The 13,323-nt window shown below is 46.1% G+C and overlaps 1 long non-coding RNA gene across 1 annotated transcript; it reads right to left on the reverse strand.

Moving 5' to 3' along the window:
• Positions 1 to 12,730: 12,730 nt before the first annotated feature.
• LOC144337335 (uncharacterized) lies at positions 12,731 to 13,323 on the reverse strand. The gene is made up of 2 exons (XR_013410314.1): positions 13,185 to 13,323; positions 12,731 to 12,862 (listed from the first exon to the last, which is right to left on the reverse strand). It is a non-coding gene; the product is annotated as an uncharacterized LOC144337335 (long non-coding RNA).

A 13,323-nucleotide genomic window follows, 5' to 3' on the forward strand; every position in this document is an offset into this window, starting at 1 on the left:
ATTTCCACCTCTATGTGGCACAGCACAGGAAGTCCAGGTTCCTCACAGACAGGGAGGAACCAGGGATCCAGGAGAAGGTGGGACGCTGTGGTTCCCCCTCTTCCATGTTTGTAGATGGGCACTGCCATATCTCTGCTTCCTGGTGGGAGCCCATGAGGGGCAGAAAGAGGAACTGCCCCTCCCCAGGAGCCCAGCTCTCATTTCCCCAGGGCTTGTCCTGGGGGTGAACACCAGGCTTTCTGGAGATATTACAGACAGAAATGAGCTCTCCCCTCACTTTGGCTGCATCTATCTGATCTGTCCTTGTCTCACCAAGGGCCAGGATGTAGCAGCAAATGGACCCGGAGTCTTCCTGATTCAGCCCCTTCCAGGGTAGAGGGACTGACGGCTCCTCCTTCCCTCTCAGAGCCTCCCCATGGAAGAGGCTGCATCTCCCCTGTGTGTGTGTGTGTGTGAAAAACAGGCTGTCTGTGGTATTGCCACACCTGGACATCTGTCCCACGTGTGAGTGGGAGGTCACATTGGACTCCGCCTTGCCAGCCACAACCTTGGGCAGATGCTAAGTTTGGAAGAGTTGATGCTCCGGGACAGCAGGAGCTGCAACCATCCCCTCGGGACAGGCCTGATTTCTGAGCCATCTCTGGGAGAAGTGTTCTTTGTAAGATCTTGTGCATGGGGGAGACGGACAGCATGCACTATATTTGAGAAGAGATAGCCGACTAGAAATTACATAGGCAGATGTTGCTGTGGTGAAAAGTAGTGGGTAGAATTAACACACTTAAAAATCAATTCTATGGCCGGGCACGGTGGCTCACGCCTGTAATCCCAGCACTTTGGGAGGCCCAGGCAGGTCAATCACCTGAGATCAGGAATTCAAGACCAGCCTGGCCAACATGATGAAACCCCATCTCTATACTAAAAATAACAAAAATTAGCCTCATTTTTGAATCCCCTTAAACATTACCAGCCTGTAAATGTCTGCCCTTTGGATTATTCTTTGAATTCAGTATTAATATTTCTCCCATTCCCTTGTTAATAGTAAGCTAAATAAAAACTTGTGCCCATTTTATCCTTCTAGAAGAGTAATTTTTTTTTTTACCTTTTTGGAAAAAAAAAAAAAAAGAAAGAAACTTTACCAGAATATATTTAAGATCAAGAATGCTGGTCATAAGCTGTGAAAATCTGTGTCTTGTCTTAACCATTCCATCAGCATAAAAAATGTAGCAACACATGTGAAGTGTTGGTTCCAGGCAAACCTGCTTAAGACTCAATGTTCAAGGTTGTTATTAGGTGGGGGACCATATAGGCATAAGGGTCAGTCACAGGGAAACCAGGGAAAAGCTGGTGTCCGCCAGCTTTTTTTTTTTTTTTTTTTTTTTAACTAGCTCATCAACAGTGAGCTACACTGTTTGCAGAAACAGCCTAGTCAAGACACAGCAGAATTCAATGCTGCAGTCACACAACCCCAGTTTATCTCTTAGGAACGTAGGGAACATTCCAGGAGCCATGTTTAGGAACTAGATGCCAGCTCAGGACCACCTTTACAAGCAAACCCTCCCAACGTTATCCCCCTTGGAGCTGTGAGATTAACTCCTTCTTGCACAACCTGCACCTGAAAAAAATAACAGTCCTCTTGAATGCAGCAGTACGCTGTTCACCCAGAACATGCCTCCAGCTCCTCCAGATTCTTCCGGCCCTATCTCAGTTTTTTTCTGCAGATTCTCCAAAGTTCTGCAAACTGTAAGTAGTAAATCCATACTCATCTTGAGTTTTCATGAGGGAAGCCATCTGGGGCCTTCTCTGGCTGTACTGAGCCTGAAGGAGCATCCCCCAGAGACCACCAGGATCAAGGCAGCATGGTCATTGGGATGAGATTCTCCATGGCAGAGTCTAGAGGGGCGTGGTCAGTAGACAGAATGGAGCACTTGGTGAGGGCTTAGACAGATCACACTTACCTTGGAAGCCCTGGATGGGTGTTTACACATCTACTCTCTGGAAAGGGGAGTTCCAGTTATTCCTCACTGTGGGTCTATACTTGGTGGAGGATGGTTGAGAGGATCCACCACTCTGTATGAGTCTGTTCTCACTCTGCTAGGAAGAACTATCCGAGACTGGGTAATTTACAAGAAAAGTGGTTTAATTGACTCACAGTTCTACATGTCTGGGGAGGCCTCATGAAACTGACAATCATGGTGGATGGCACCTCTTCACAGGGCGGCAGGAGAGAGAATGAGAGTGGAGCGAAGGGGGAAGCCCCTTATAAAACCATCAGATCTCGTGAGAACTCACTCACTATCAGTACAGGGAAAACTGCCCCCATGATTCAGTAATCTCCATCTGGTCCCACCCTTGACAGGTGGTGATTATTACAATTCAAGGTGGGATTTGGGTGGGGACACAGAGCCAAATTTCTCCACCTGGTTTCATGATTGATACATGGGGATTATTACAATTCAAGGTGAGATTTGGGTGGGGACACAGAGCTAAACCATATTAGACTCCTATGAATAAGAATGAGGCGGGGCATGAGTAGCCAGGCCACCATTGTATCACCCTACCAGGGCATGTAACCCACCATTGTATCCCCCCACCAGGGCGTGTAACCCACCACTGTATCCCCCACCAGGGCGTGTAACCCACCACTGTATCCCCCCCCCAGGGCATGTAACCCACCATTGTATCCCTCCACCAGGGCATGTAACCCACCATTGTATCCCCCCCACCAGGGTGTGTAACCCACCATTGTATCCCCTCCACCAGGGCGTGTAACCCAGCATTGTATCCCTGCCGCCGCCCAGGGTGTGTAACTCACCATCAGTCCCCCACCAGCGTGTGTAACCCACTATGCCCTGGCTCCTTCACACTCTCCTCCCTTCTCATGGGGGAATTGTATGAGATCCTTGCTGAACTCAACTCCCAGCTCAGGCTTAGAACCCTATGGTCCCCTCCTCAAATGTGTTCAGGTTCCTGGGCCTTGTTGAAGTCACAAACAACTTCTCAGCTGCAGAGATATTGCGGGTTTGGTTTTTACAACAACTCAGGGACAGAGGACAACAATCTCCAGCCTCTGGGACGCTTAACTCTGCTCTTCTCTGGTCTCAGATTAGTCTCAAAATTAGCTAAACCCAAGCCTCACCCTTTGACCTCCAGTAATGCATCACCTGTCAGTATGGAATCCATAGATCTGCATGTAGGACTCCTGGTGTCCCAGGGCCAGGACTATGAATCAGCCAAAGGCTGTGACTGCCTTTCCTTTTCTTTTTTTTTTTTTTTTTTGACACAAAGTCTCGCTCTGTCGCTCAGGCTGGAGTGCAGTGGCGTGATCTTGGCTCACTGCAACCTCTGCCTCCCAAGTTCAAGCAATTCTCCTGCCTCAGCCTCCTGAGTAGCTGGGACTACAGGCACGTGCCACCACGCCTGGCTAATTTTTTGTATTTTTAGTAGAGACAGGGCTTCACCGTGTTAGCCAGGATGGTCTCGATCTCCTGACCTGGTGATCTGCCCACCGCAGCCTCCTAAAATGCTGTGATTACAGGCATAAGCCACCGCGCCCAGCTTCCTTTTCTTTTTTTGTAGCTCACTCAGCTCTCCGTGTTCTCTGGTTCAACTTAATAGTACTACTAATAATCCAAGTAATAATCTCACTATCTATTCTTCTGTCCATTTATCTGTTTTGTTTTACAATTAATGAGAGACTAGTCATAGATTCCAAGTAACTTTCTCAGGAATAAGAAACACTATAGTGAGCAAAACCTTGCATTGTTCATTCAATTTATGGTAGAAATGGAGAAAGTCAGATGAATTAAGCAAAAATACAAAAGAGCTGAACTATTATTTAAAAACAACACACAGAGGGATAAATAGACAAAATTTAAGCTACCTAGAGGTCTTGGAATGTGTGTTGTCCTTATAAAAAAAAATACCAGTGCCAGCCTGGCCAACACGGTGAAACCCCGTCTCTACTAAAAATACAAAAATTAGCTGGGCGTGGTGGCGCACTCCTGTAATCCCAGCTACTCAGGAGGCTGAGGCAGGAGAATCACTTGAATCCGGGAGGGAGAGATTGCAGTGAGCTGAGATCTTGCCACTGCATTCCATCCTGGGTGACACAGGGAGACTCTATTTAAAAAAAAAAAAAAAAAAAAAAAACAGTGAGTACTAGGGGCAAAGATCACTCAACCCAGTTTGTCATAAAAAGAAAAATGTTTGTGAGGATGTGACAGGTTAGGTAAAAACTGAACAATGAGCAAGAGGAGGATCCAGAAAGGTAATATTGCCCAACATAGGAGCAGATGATTGGGGTCTTTTGATACCAAAAAATGCAGAAATGTTCCTAGTGTGTCTAAAATGTATTTGAGAAAGAGGAAATGAAAAAAGTGGTGTAGAGCTGTATTTCCAGGTGTGCAAACAGATGTATGGACATCGACGTGTGCAATAAATTGTTCACTGAAAATCAATACATAAATAAAGTGAGAAATAAAAACACTTATCTGCAATACAGCCATGAGTCTCAGAGCACGGCATGTGGAGAAAACAGAATAAAGAGGTATTTGACTGCCTCTGGAGATGGAAGAAGATGGGAACAAGGATCACCTCTATGCACGTTGGTAAATATATTTGTGTGTGTGTGTGTTTCTTTTTTTTGAGGGAACAAGGATCACCTGTGTGCCCATTGGTAAATATTTGTGTGTGTGTGTGTGTGTGTGTGTGTGTGTGTGTGTGTTTTAGATGAAGTCTGACTCTTGTTTCCCAGGCTGGCGTGCAGTGGCACCATCTCAGCTCACTGCAAACTCCGCCTCCACCTCCCAGGTTCAAGTGCTTCTCCTGCCTCAGCCTCCTGAGTAGCTGGGATTACAGGAGCATGCCACCACATCTGGCTAACTTTTTTTTTTTTTTTTTTTTTTTTTGAGACGGAGTCTCTCTCTGTCACCCAGGCTGGAGTGCAGTGGCGTGATCTCGGCTCACCGCAACCTTCGCCTCCCGGGTTCCCGCCATTCTCCTGCCTCAGCCTCTGGAGCAGCTGGGACTACAGGCGCCCGCCACCTCGCCCGGCTAATTTCTTTGCATTTTTAGTAGAGACGGGGTTTCACCGTGTTAGCCAGGATGGTCTCGATCTCCTGACCTTGTGATCTGCCTGCCTTGGCCTCCCAAAGTGCTGGGATTACAGGTGTGAGTGAGCCTGCGCCTAGCCCGTATTTTTTTTTTTTTTTTCCAGGAGAGATGGGGTTTCACCATGTTGGCCAGGCTGGTCTTGAACTCGTGACCTCAGGTGATCCACCCATCTTGGCCTCCCAAAGTGCTGGGATTACAGGCATGAGCCACCGCGCCCGGCCCCAACTTTTTTTTAAATCAAGTGAGTGACAAGAAGATTCATCTTTTCCACAAGCCTCAGAAGTCCAGGTGATGATTCTGGTTAGAAAGAGCTGTCCGTGGTCGGGCGCGGTGCCTCACGCCTGTAATCCCAGCACTTCGGGAGGCCGAGGCAGGTGGATCACGAGGTCAGAAGTTCAAGACCAGCCTAGCAAAGATGGTGAAACCCCATCTCTACTAAAAATATGAAAAGTAGCCAGGCATGGTGGCGGCGCCTGTCGTCCCAGCTACTCGGGAGGCTGAGGCAGGAGAATTGCTTGAACTCGGGAGGCGGAGCTTGGGAGGCGGAGCTTGCAATGAGCCGAGATCTCGCCACTGCACTCCAGCCTGGGTGACAGAGCGAGACTCCATCTCAAAAAAACAAAAAAACAAAAAAACAAAGAGCTGTCTGGAGTTAAATTCAGACCAGCAGGCTGGGCCCAGTGGCTCACGCCTGTAATGCCAGCACTTTGGGAGGCCAAGGCGGGCGGATCACGAGGTCAGGAGATAGAGACCATCCTGGCTAACCCGGTGAAGCCCCATCTTTACTAAAAATACAAAAAATTAGCCGGGCGTGGTGGCGCCTGTAGTCTCAGCTACTCGGAACTCGGGAGGCTGAGGCAGGAGAATGGGTGAACCCGGGAGGCGGAGCTTGCAGTGAGCCGGGATCGCACCACTGTACTGTCCAGCCTGGGCGACGAGCGAGACTCCGTCTCAAAAAAGAAAAAATTCCAGACCAGCAGTGATTTTCCCTAAAACGAGAATCCTGAGATAGGAGCTTCCATACTCACCACAACTGGAGTCAACTTTACACACAGACCCCAAGGTGTCCAAGTACTTTCCATATAAGTGTTGCTGCTAAAAAAATACAATACAATAATAATAATAATAAATAATAATACAAACTCCAGGCCTCTTGCATTCTAAAAATGGGACTTGTGTATCTCTTTTTTCTCCAGATTTAGCCTGGCCTGTCTTTCTCGAGTTGGCTGCAGCAGGTTCCTTGAGTTCCCAGTGTGGTTGAAATCATAAATATTCCTTCTCTTTCATTTCCCTTTTTCACATCCCCAGACCCACGTGGTGGTTCATCTGGGGAGCCGTATTTCCTTGGGGAGGAAAGTGAGATTTTGAGGAAAGTAACAGTGGGTGTCATACCCAGGGGAGATTAACTTTCAGTTCCTGCAGTTGCCCCTACCGGGCGACAATCTGGTGCTCATAGAAACCTGCTCAGAGAATCTCTTTCTTGCTTTTGTTCCTTCCTCAACACAACGGCCACGGTTACCGGTGGAGACAAAATATGTCCGGAGTGGACTGGAGTCCAAGAAAAGGTACATCTGGCATTTCCTTGCCTAGGAAGTCGCTGGCACAGAAATTCAGAAATGAGTGAGATTTTGAAAACAAGAACGGGCCCGGCGCAATGGCTCACGCCTGGAATCCCAGCACTTTGGGAGGCCGAGGCAGGCAGATCACCTGAGGTCAGGAGTTCAAGACCAGCCTGGCCAATATGGTCAAAATATTTCAAAAAAAATATTGAAAGTGCAGTTGATTTTTATTTAAAATACATTCATTAGCCAAATGTTTAATTCAGGGTCACACCTTCAATTTGTATAATAATTGTTCTGATTCCAGCCTTGCTCTTTTAATTCTACACAGAAATAAATGAATTATGATTTCTCAATTTGCCAATAATTAAAGTAGAATGAAAAGAGAATCATTCTATATTTATATCATGCAAAGTAAAATATATGACTTTCTTAGTCATGTTTAATTTAACAGAAAATTTTATAAGTACCCAAAATGTAAATGGTTTTTAAAGAATTCAAATTGGGATTCATCAAAAATAGGACTGTCTTTATTCTTGAAAAACACTGTATTTGTTTAATAATGAACAAGTTATTAAGTTACGATGTGATTTAACTGGTATGAGAATTTGGGAAATTAGAATCTTGGTAAAGTACAGATTAGTTAAAAGAAAGAGATGCTTTAGAAAATCAAAGACATTTCTGAAAGAATGTATAATAACCAATAACAGTTTGACCCCAGTGTTATAGAGGATGGGGAAAAGGTGGAAGAATGAGAAAATAATACACATTTCATGTAGTCTATGTGCACAAATCTTTTTCTTTTGTTGGGAAGAAAATGTTTTATCACAACGAAGATAAAAAATTTAGCAACTTTGTTCTAGAGATCAATCAATAAATCCAAATAGGAGAAAGAGGAGTGGTCTATAAAAGCAGAAAGCAATCTCACAAATGAATAGATATAGTGTACTAATAAATTGAGCTGGATGGTAACTAAAAGCAACAAGAAAATATCTGTAAATCCTAGACCAGCTGTGATGATGGCTCCATATGCCCTTAAAGAACTGCAATAATTCATGAAAAAGTAAAGACCTTCTCCTTTCTTTATCGAAGTGATTTTTATGGAGGTACAATGTAGGACCAAATGAGGCACGTTTTACTGCTTGGAACAGCAACAGGAAAATTCTCATCCCGCAGCTCTTACAGCTTAGATCTTAGCAACGGAACAGAACAGGTTTTCACGGCTGAAGGACTGAGCAGAACAACAGTTTTTGGAAGCTTTAGCTCTAAATCCCAGTGGATCTGGAGCAGGTGCAGAGCTTTGGGGACTCTCAAAGCACTTTTAAATCTGGTTAAGTGTCAGAATTGCATGTAGACATCAACACACTTATATTCCTTGATTATTCCTCCTCCCTAAGCCTTAAACGTATAGCCACCTTTTATCAAAAAGATAGTTTATTTGTTTAAGTGGAAGATATAGTTTACTTTCTTCACACGGATGCCAGAAATTTTCTATTGTTGGTGCAATCAAGTGCATACTGCGTCCCAGATCCTATAACAAAGGAGATGAAGGTGTATAATTTTATACTCATCACAGAAAGTTTTCAGAGACTAACTGGCATCACCAACCAAAATACAACGTGCTACCACCACAACTATTTTCAAATGTCCTCAGTAGTAGTTTCCACTGGACAGCAGGTGTGTAAGCAGGAGCCAAGAGTGAAACATGCTCTTCCTAGCAAGAGAGCAAGGACTGTGCGGTTTGGTGTATTCATCCAGAGAGAGTGTTTTAAATGGGGCTATGACAGAGAAGGTAACAAGAGGTGTCGGGCAGCCCTGGACACCCTCAGAAAATATCCCCGCTTCATGAATTTATTTTCTATGTTCAGTTTTGACACTAAAAGGTTATATATATATATATGTGTGTGTGTGTGTGTGTGTATATATATGTGTGTGTATATATATACACATATCTCCACCCTATAGTTTATATGACAAACATTCTCACTTGTTCAAGCTGTATTCAATGTCAAGCCCATTTTATTTCCCCTACTACAAAATCCCACCGCTGTGGTCCTTGTACCTACGGTGATGGTTCTGAATAAAGCCCTCCCTACTTTGCTTTAATAAAGGTCACTGGGTAATCTTTCTCTCAACACCTTGCCCAGTGGCCCAGGCTCCAAGAAAGGGAAGGTCAGACCCCTGGCCTGTGCCCTGGATACTCACAGGGATGTCTGTGTGTATATGCTGCTGCCCCATCTGGCCCAGGTGAGGCCTGTCCCCCCTTCCACGTTGGGCCCCACTGCAGCCTCCTAGTGCTCACACCCCAGGGGAATTGGGGAATCACAAGCACAGGGTAGGCCCTCCCTCTCTGCCTGGCCGCACTGCACTGCCCAGGTGGTGCTTGGGGGCCGTGCAGCACGAGGGACATCTCCACACAGCAATGTCCCCAGACCTCATCACCCTGAGTTCTGGCCCCTGCGTTGGGTGGGTTGGAAGGTGAAGAAGAAAAGACAGTCCCCTGCATCTGATTTTCTGTCTTCTCTTTGGACCCATCCTCCTCCCACTAATACTTCAAGAAATAATAGTGTGGTATTTTTGCTTAATTTTCCCTAAACTATATCTGTCCTGTTTCCACTGTGACCTCACCGCCTGAACTTCCTAGACTTCCTTGCACTGGAGCAGACAATGGCATCTGCTCAGCTCAGCTCTCCTGTGCTCTGCGAGGGGTAGAAAAGTTCACACATCCTCTCCTATGTCCAGACTGTCCACCTTCTGCTAAAGAGTTCATTTACCCACCTGTCAACCTCAGAGTCAAACGAACAAGACGTTATGGCAGAAAACACCCGGCTGATGGTTGAAAAACAACCAGAAAAGAAAGACAGAGATACAGAAAAAGAGATAGAGATGGCTGGGCGCAGTGGCTCACACCTGTAATCCCAGGACTTTGGGAGGCCGAGGTGGGTGGATCACCTGAGGTTGGGAGTTCGAGACCAGCCTGACCAACATGCAGAAATCCCGTCTCTAACAAAAATACAAAAAATTAGCTGGGTGTGGTGGTGCATGCCTGTAATCCCAGCTACTCGGGAGGCTGAGGCAGCAGAATTGCTTGAACCTGGGAGGCAGAGGTTGTAGTGAGCTGAGATCGCACCATTACACTCCAGCCTGGGCAACAAGAGGGAAACTCTGTCTCAAAAAAAAAAAAGAGAGACAGAGAGAGAGAGACAGAGACACATTGTGAGAGAGAAAGAAAGAGAGAGACAAAGACAGAGACAGATAAAGCAGGGAGAACGTGTCCCACGTGAAGAACAGGGAAAATCAGTCATGATATTCACGCAAGAAAGCAAAGATATAGAGTACAGCAATAGAAAGCAGATCACAGGAGGAAATTAAACCTGAGCACAAATAGAAAATTAAAGCTTAGTACAAATTAAAATTGGGTAGGCCAGCCAGGCACCCACCCTCTTTGAATCAGGACAGAAACCTCCCAGCAGACTGAGCTGCAGTCCGTCCTGGGGTTCATAATATGGAATCAGGAGCCTCACCCGGGTCTGAAGCCCCTGCCTCTGAGACTTGGCCGACCTTGGACCAGTTACTTCATGTCTCGGTCCATAGTTTTTTTTTTTTTTTTTAAATGAGGAAAATAATAGAGCACGCTGTGAAGGGTTTGTAGGATAATTTAATGCGTCCATGTTTGCTTACAACTAAATTAGCAACTGCCCCATAGAAAAAGCTGGCTGAGTTTTTGCTGAATTCTTAAAAATCTTTCTCTCTATATATATATAAAAAATAATATTTTAAAAATATTCTCTTTGTAGTGGGCATGCAGGCTTCTTTTCTAGGATTTTTCATTTGTTTGGTTTGCTTTTTCGGGATTTTTTTCGTATTCTTTTTTTCACTGACAGATAATAATGGCATATACGTACGGGGTACAATGTTGCATTACTCTGTTTTCACACGGCTACAAAGAACCTCCGGGGACTGGGTAATTTATAAAGGAAAGAGGTTTAATTGACTCACAGTTCAGCATGACTCGGGAGGCCTCAGGAAACTTACAATCATGGCGGAAGGCAAAGGAGAAACAGGCACCTTCCTCACAAGCAGGCAGGAAGGAGAACGAATACAGGAGGAATTACCAAACACGTATAAAACCATCAGCTGTCATGAAAACTCACTCACTGTCAAAAGAACAGCATGGGGAAAACTGCCCTGATGATTCAATTACCTCCACCTGGTGTCTCCCTTGACACGTGGGGATTGTAGGGCTTACAATTCAAGATGAGGTGTGGGTGGGAACACAGAGCCAAACTGTCTTAAGTGTTGTGATGATTGGTTTTCACGTGCAGTTCTTCTCAGGTGGGGTCTGAAGGGGTGGCCTTCCCCTCCACACCTGTGGGCGTTTCTCGTTAGGTGGAACGAGAGACTTGAGAAGAGAAATGAGACACAGAGACAAAGTATAGAGAAAGAAAAAGTGGGCCCAGGGGACCGGCGCTCAGCATACAGAGGACCCACGCCGGCACCGGTCTCTGAGTTCCCTTAGTATTTATTGATAATTATCTTTGCCATCTTAGAAAAAAGGGAAGTGGCAGGATAATGGGATCATCGTAGGGAGAAGGTCAGCAGTAAGACATATGAATACAGATCTCTGTGACTTAAGTTTAAGGAAAAGTGCTGTGCCTTGATATGCATATGTAAACATCTCCATAAACCTTGTTAGTGCATAAAGAGCAGCATTGCGCTAGCAAGTCCCACCTTCAGCCCTAAGGCGGTTTTCTCCTTTCTCAGTAAACGGAACATACAATCGGGTTTTATACCGAGATGTTCCATTGCCCAGGGGCGGGCAGGAGACAGATGCTTTTCTCTATCTCAACCGCCAACAACCGCCAAGAGGCCTTCTTTCCTCTTACACTAGTCCTCCTCAGCACAGACCCTTCACGGGTGTCAGGCTGGGGGACGATCAGGTCTTTCCCTTCCCACCAGGCCATATTTCCGACTAGCACATGGGGAGAAACCTTGGACAATACCTAGCTTTCCTAGGCAGAGGTCCCTGTGACCTTTGGCAGTGTACGTGTCCCTGGGTAGTTGAAATTAAGAGAATGGTGATGACTTTTAACCAGCAAGCTGCCTTCAGGCACTTGTTTAACAAAGCACACCCTGCACAGCCCAAAATCCTTTAAACCTTGAGTCACCACAGCACACGTCTCTTGCAAGGACAAGGTTGGAGGTAGGGTCACAGATTAACAGCATCTCAAATACAGAACAAAATGGAATCTCTTATGTGTACTTCTTTCTATATAGACACAGTAACAGTCTGATCTCTCTTTTCCCCAAAGGGTCTCACGCAGAGCTGTGCCCATTGGAGTCTCCACTTCAGGCTTGTGACTGTTTTGGGGTTTTTGTTTTGTTTTGTTTTCTTTTGTTTTGAGACAGAGTCTCACTCTGTCGCCCAGGCTGGAGTGCAGTGGCGTGATTTCGGCTCACTGCAAGCTCTCCCTCCCGGGTTCACGCTCTTCTCCTGCCTCAGCCTCCCAAGTAACTGGGACTACAGGCGCCCGCCACCACTCCCGGCTAATGTTTTGTATTTTTAGTAGAGACGGGGTTTCACCATGTTAGCCAGGATGGTCTCGATCTCCTGACCTCGTGATCCGCCCTCCTCAGCCTCCCAGAGTGCTGGGATTACAGGCGTGAGCCACCGCGCCTGGCCTGCTTTTGTTTTTTAAAGACAAATACAGATGAACCCAAATGAGATTCTGTCACCTCCTAGTGCTGCATAGGGTAATTTTCTGTTTCAATCTGCATTTGGGAGAGTACCGTCTGACCCTACAGGTAGGGTGGATACTCAGATATGCCTCAACCAACAGCAGGCTCAGTGATTCCTTGGATTCCCTGAGGCGTGTGAGTGTGTGTGCATGTCTGTGTGTGTGTACGCATGTGTGTGAGAGCATGCATTCCTGTGCATGTACGCGCAGATGTGGACCTGTAGGGTCAGCTCTCTGCCTTCACCCAGCCACACCTCCCTCATTCATTCCTGATACACGTGATTTGTCAGAAAACAGTGACACCAACGGGAAGTCCTAAGATGAGCAAATTCAGAATATCTAATGTATAATATCCGTGGTAGTGGGTGCGCTGATGAAACTGATTGTGGCTATCATTGCACAATGTATGCGTATAACAAATTATCACATTTTACGCCTTGAATATGTACAATCCTGATCAATTAAATTTTTTTTTTTTTTTTTTTTTTTTTTTTGAGACGGAGTCTTGCTCTGTCCCCCAGGCTGGAGTGCAGTGGCCGGATCTCAGCTCACTGCAAGCTCCGCCTCCCGGGTTCACGCCATTCTCCTGCCTCAGCCTCCCGAGTAGCTGGGACTACAGGCACCCGCCACTTCGCCCGGCTAGTTTTTTGTATTTTTTAGTAGAGACGGGGTTTCACCGTGTTAGCCAGGATGGTCTCAATCTCCTGACCTCATGATCCGCCCGTCTTGGCCTCCCAAAGTGCTGGGATTACAGGCTTGAGCCACCGCGCCCGGCCTGATCAATTAAATTTTAAAAAGAAAACGCTGACACCTCCTTTGTAGGTCCTGTTTCCCACACTCAGCTTTGAACAACTGTGAAGGCAGAGCCTGGGTCCGAGAGACCTATGCACCCAGGACCAGGCCTGAGGTTGCCA

The sequence above is a fragment of the Macaca mulatta genome, chromosome 19 (assembly GCF_049350105.2).
Source record: "Macaca mulatta isolate MMU2019108-1 chromosome 19, T2T-MMU8v2.0, whole genome shotgun sequence".
Taxonomy (NCBI): domain Eukaryota; kingdom Metazoa; phylum Chordata; class Mammalia; order Primates; family Cercopithecidae; genus Macaca; species Macaca mulatta.